A 6237-nucleotide genomic window follows, 5' to 3' on the forward strand; every position below is an offset into this window, starting at 1 on the left:
TGGAAACATTTTGTCCATATGCTCAGTTTCTCAGTTCGTCTTTTGCGTTTGTTTTTGTTTTTTAAATGTGAATTCTAAAATGCTGAGTATTCAATTATCAATACACTTCATAGAGAGATTGGGATGATTTTAAACTGCATCATCATGCACGGATTGAACCTTCGAGATAAATAAAACCAGACGGTGCGGCACAGTCACAGCAAGGTTCAATCCCTGCAGATTGATTTTCATCAGGTCGACAGATGAACCGAACAGAATCAGTCATGTTCATTTAAACATGAGGTGCTTTAAGAAGGTTTAGTTTCAAATACTTTGAGATTTACATTTAGTGCAAGTTTCAACACATATGAAACAAACATTAATATTGATAGGACAGTTGTTTTTTAGATTTTTCACAGGTCAAATGATCTGAACGCCACCTCAGGCCACTTCCCTCTCTCTCACACACACACACCACACACACACACACACACACACACACACACACACACACACACACACACACACACACACACAGCCATCTGTAGAAAACAGCCAAGAAACTGAGTTATGACCCCATTAAAGGCCAAACAGGCCAATAAACACACACAAATAGTCAAAACAGATGCGCACACACACGCACACACACACTATATATATATATCTCATTACCACAGATAAGAACCTTTATTCTCTTTGCTTGTGCGGTGCTGTAGGTGTGAACAATTATTTATTAGGGGACAACCTGGTTATGACAAAAAATAACCCAGTGTCTGTGTTTGCTACCATGTTTGCTACCAGTCACATGATTAAATCCAGAGCGACCTTCGTCCTCCACACACACACACACACACACACACACACACACACACACACACACACACACACACACACACACACACACACACACACACACACACTAAACGTTCTATCATCTCTGTTATTGTCTCGATATGTTCTTGTCAAAGTGCAGCTGTTGTGTCACATATTTGTGTTAATGTTGTTAGATGAGAGCAGGATTCCGTGTTGTCAGTCTCATGCAGATGTTTCACATCAAAGACACGACAGACGAAGTCCTGATGGTTTTTATTCACAGAGACATGTGCAGCCATAATTATTTAATGAGTACGAGAGAGACAAGATGATCGTTGTCCTCTTTTTAAATGATGCGCCGGCATGAGGGGGGGCATCGTGTCCATATATTGTCTGGACCATAGACGACGTGACAGCTCCTCAAAAAGTACAAAGACAAAAGACAAAGTTCACAAGGTGCAGGGATGAAGAGGGGATTTATTTGGTTTTTTTATAATTTATATTGTATTTATTATTACATACAATATAGAGCACAGGGAAATTACATATTTATAGATATATAGGAAGCTGGTTAGGTATAAGATCATTATTAATTAATGACTTTTATCAGTTTTATCAGATTTAATCAGTTTGTAATTATGTAGATTAAATTATTCAGCGTTTGATTTTCTGTTTGTTAATAATACTTTTTTCTGTTTATTTTTCTTTCACTAGTTTCTTTCCATAATTTATCTTTTTTATGTACATTTTCTAAATAAATAAAAACGAATGAATGAAAGAAAACATTTATACATTTTTGGGGTTTCTGTCAGTGAGGTATGACGTCTCTGCAGCATTAAAACACAGTGTGACATAAAGATGGCAGAAACAATTATATAATGTTGTTTTTTATTTGTCCCCGCAAGATTGTAAAAAGTACGAAAGAGTCACTAAATTACAGCAATGAGAGTGAATGATGTGAGACGATATCACAAAGTCATCTCAGCTCCCGTATTTGCTTCCAGAGGTCAGTCACATCCAGGGCTGGGATGGCCACCTCCAGCCGAGGCTTCCTTCACATCACATCACTTACGCTACATTCGCTCAACAATCATCCGCCTCCTCTACAGGCCGACAATAAGCAGGCGGCCACATCAATTAGCCCCTTTTAGCACAGAGGCCGTCAGGGAAAGCAACAATGGCCGGTGCTGGGAGATTAGTGCTTTTTCCGGCTTAGCTTCCTCAGACGATTCTGTTGGGGAGATGCTAACTGGACGCTAAAAGGCAGCTAACCCCAGATGGCTGATCATACCAGGGTGATGCGAGCCCCATTACAGTAATCCAAATGCTAAGACTATTGTGGTCACGCAGCAAAGGACAGGCCATTAGAGAGAGGGAGTTTGGAGAAAATGCAAGGGGAGGAAAAGTTGGAAACGGGACCGAAAAAGAAGGAGGGGAAAAATAGAAAATGGTCAAGGGAAGAAGGGAATGATTGAAAACAAGAGACTGGGTGAAAAGAAAAACAAGATGCAGAATGATAACAAAAAGGAGAAGTTGGAAATGGTGGTGATGAGAAAATAGAAATTTAACGGGGAGAGATGAGAGGAGAAGGACGAGGCTGAGAAGAAGACAGGAAAAAGAGAACTGAAAGAAAATGTAATAGAGGAGAGATGGTCAAAAGACGGGAATAAATAACAAACAAGTAAAAAGGAAAGAACAGGCTATTTGGAGAAACAGAATATAGAAAAAAAAGGACAAGAAATCACATCGCTGCCCCTTTGCTTGGTTTTAAACTCTTTTCTTTCTTCCTTAAAAACTCCTGGATATGATTTAAATATTTAGTTTGTGTAACAATTCTTCAGGAAAATGTCTATAAACCACCAGACCTATGTTATATACTTTGTTGACTTGTGTTCTCTGACAATCCAGAAAGTTTCCAACAACGTTCAAACTCACACAACAAGTCCCATGATCCCCTGCTGCTTTACGACATCATCAATCTAGGTCTTGACCCATAGCAGCTGAAGTTAAATATTGTGCATTTTAATAAAGACTTAAAGGTCTTTACAATATTCAAACTATGACACCCTAATGGTGATTTCTGATTTTAGTGTAAAAGGCCTCTTGGCTCTGTTCTAACTGTTGGACAATGGGATGGAAATTGTTGCACTACTTGGCTTTTCGTCGGCTCCAAAAAGAAAAAGAAAGGTAAGATTAGAACAGTTTCCAGAGTCGTACAACTTCCAACCTCTTTCTTGTGTTTACCAGCTCATACATGATCAGTTTACACATCAAAATGTTGGATTTTACAATGAAATATGTGACAAAAAAATCCTTCGGCCAGAACCTCCTTAGCAGAGATGACCAGGAAAACCACATCAAGAGCAGGAGACGGCAGGAGATCAGAAACAAATCTTTAAAAAACTAGTATGGGAGGTAGAGAAGGTTGACGGTAAAACATAATGTGACTGGAATTGCATTTCCTCCCAAATGTATCTACTGTACGATTAGAGGATTGTTGCACATGAAAGTCATTTGCAGGAGCTATGATTGATGGTGATGAAATATTTCAGGACGATTAAGGATTAAACTGAAAAGCTTCATACGTGTTTTCTTCAATCTCATTCCTATTGGTCCAATTGCAGCTTTTCCCTGGAAGGTCACTGACGTTTCCTCTTACCTGAGTGATAATGCGTCTTAGTGCCGGGTGAACTCAACCGACGACCTTGAGGGCTGAAGATCGCACTCGGCTGGTTCTCTCCGCCATGGACGACAACACAGGTTTCCACTGATGAGAAAAAAAAAGGAGAGGTAAATCAGAAATTTGAAATGAGGCTAATATTTAAAGGGCGTCATTAAAAGGCAAGTACAAGGTGAATTCATTAACCCAGGGAGATGGGAAGGGAGGGATCACATAGATGAGAAGAGTCGAGAGACCTTTGATTTAAAGGAGACATATGATGTCATATAGTTTTTTTGTGAATGTAAAAGTTCTGCAAAGTTTTAAATCTTTGTAGGAAATTCTCTCCTGCACAGAAAACACTGATGCCCCTGAAACACCTCCAGAAGTAAGTCATTAGTAGTTTTCAAAAATGGAGGTAGACTCCTCCTGGACCAGAGAATGAAGAGAATGCGCAGGTGCCTGAAACCAATATTCTCTGGAACGACCAGCAGAGGGCGTCTCCACTTGATTTATAACTTCAGGAAGGATTTGGTCAATACAGCATTATCATGTTAATTTAGTAAATTATGGTGCTGATTGATTGATTGACCATAAAGCAGTGTATGTATTTGGGGCGTGGACACTGTGTGACTGAGGGTCCATTGACTGCAGGTGGCAGGTGTAGGTGGGCGTGAGGTGTCCTCAAGCTCTCAGCCAGGCTTCACCCCCCACCCCTTCAAATATGGTAACTACTTGTTAGGACCAGGTTTTCCACCTCTTTGTTGTGCTCTGTGTTTTCCCACCCCCCCCTGTTTCTCCTTTCCTGTGTGGCACTAGCTGGAGCTGGGCAGGGCCTCCTGTTGAATACCTGCGCATCTGAGCTTCATCTTCTCATCAACTCCACCTCTCAGTCTACAAAACCTCATCTCATCTCCCCTGTCGTCGCCAGATCGTCCGTTCACCCGTGTGGTAACATATCTCGGCTTTGTAATTTCACCTGTCTTGCTTTTTGATGTTTATTTACCACGTGCTCCCTTTTTGCCACAGAACCAGCTGCGCACTGTTGTGCAATAAGGCATTAAACGTGATACCATAAAATGGTGTGCCTTTCGGCATTCAATAAATTTGGTTATCAAAATAAAATATTGAATATTAATGTTAAAAATATTAATATTAAATAATAACTTTAATTGATTAAAGTTACCTCGGGGCACCACCCTTCAAAGGAAGGGAAAAGATAGCCAATTTATTGATTAAGTCTCATAAAAGTTCTAACTACAAATTTGGAACTCTGATTAACAATTAAATTAATAACTATAACCAAAATTACAATATAGATAGTTAGCTAAGTTGAAGGATATGGAGTTCTTGACAGTGTAGAGGTTGGTGAAATTCACTAATACAACATTAATGAAAAAACATTTGTGAAAGAAAAACATTTATTATGAATATGCATTGCAGGGAAAGAGCTGGACAGCCTTCTCCTCTCGAGGGGTTGCATGGGAAGCGATAGAAGAGAGGGAGACCTGGCCTTATATTGGCCCGGTGACCTCACAGGTCATGGGGCCCAGAGTGACCAATAGGAGTTGACCCTTGTGTCTCCTGTCGTTTTTCACACCTCTGTGTGACGTTGAGGCCCCTGGGAGACTGAGTTCTGGATGCTCGGGTTTTGTCCAGAACAAAGGACATGCGGCTTCAGGCTTTTGACTGCACATGTAGGCCCGAACTTTGGTTTCACAAAAACCCTGTCCCAACAGCACCATTCGTTTGTTCACCTTAATCTGCTCCGGCCTCACCTTTGGATCAACACTGCCTGCCACGACAGCCCCAGCATAATAAAACCAGGTGATGTATTTAGGTGAATAATTAGTGCAACAGTCTTTTTATTTGTCTCTATAGAAAAGTGAGGAGCCTCCTCAGACAGAACAGAACTCTGCTGCCAGGATTCTAACCAGAGTCAACAGGTTGGAACACGTCAGCCTGGTTTTAGCCTCTTTACACTGACTCTCAGTTTCTAACCAGTTGAAGCTTCTTTAAATGACTTGTAAAACTCTCAATGCTCTGACTGCTCAGTTTATCACAGATCTTTAATCCTTGAGATCCACTGCCAGGAGACTTTGAACTGATCCAAATTCTCAGCTAAACACTAAGACAGAGTTTTAGAAATAAGGTTCAGAGACTGTGGAACAACCTGCCTGAGGAAATGCAGCCGGCTGAGTCGGTAACTTCCTTTAAATCAAAACCTAAAACCTCCTTTTATCAATCCGCATTCCATGATTTTACCTAATTCTAGTTTTATTATTGTAATGTGTGGTCATGCTTCAATTTCTGTCATCTTTAAGATCATTGTCCCCTCAGCGGTCGGACTTTTAAACCAGCTGTAGCCCTGGTGTATGGCACACACACATTTTAATATATTTTAATATTTTCACAAAGGACTAATGGATTCTTAATGCTCTTTTTATGTATTTATGTATTGTTATGATGTGTATGGGTTGTGTGTGACTACTGTTTGCAAACCAAATGGCCCCTCGGGGACAGTAAAGACGACCTTAACCTTAACTTAACCTTTATTCTACTTTTTTAATTTTTTATTCTTCTATGAGTGAGTTTGTATTTGTTATTTTTACAAATTTTTCTTTATTTGTTCTGAGATGTGCTTTATAAATAAAGATGTGATTTCTTATTATTAAATGCATCTATTTGATTTGACTTTAATTGTTACTGTATGTTGTGAATGAAGGATAACACACTCTGCCTCTCACTGAAAGCTCCTCTTAACACCAAGTGTGAACAGGCCGCTG

This window comes from Hippoglossus stenolepis, chromosome 3 (assembly GCF_022539355.2).
Source record: "Hippoglossus stenolepis isolate QCI-W04-F060 chromosome 3, HSTE1.2, whole genome shotgun sequence".
NCBI classification, from domain to species: domain Eukaryota; kingdom Metazoa; phylum Chordata; class Actinopteri; order Pleuronectiformes; family Pleuronectidae; genus Hippoglossus; species Hippoglossus stenolepis.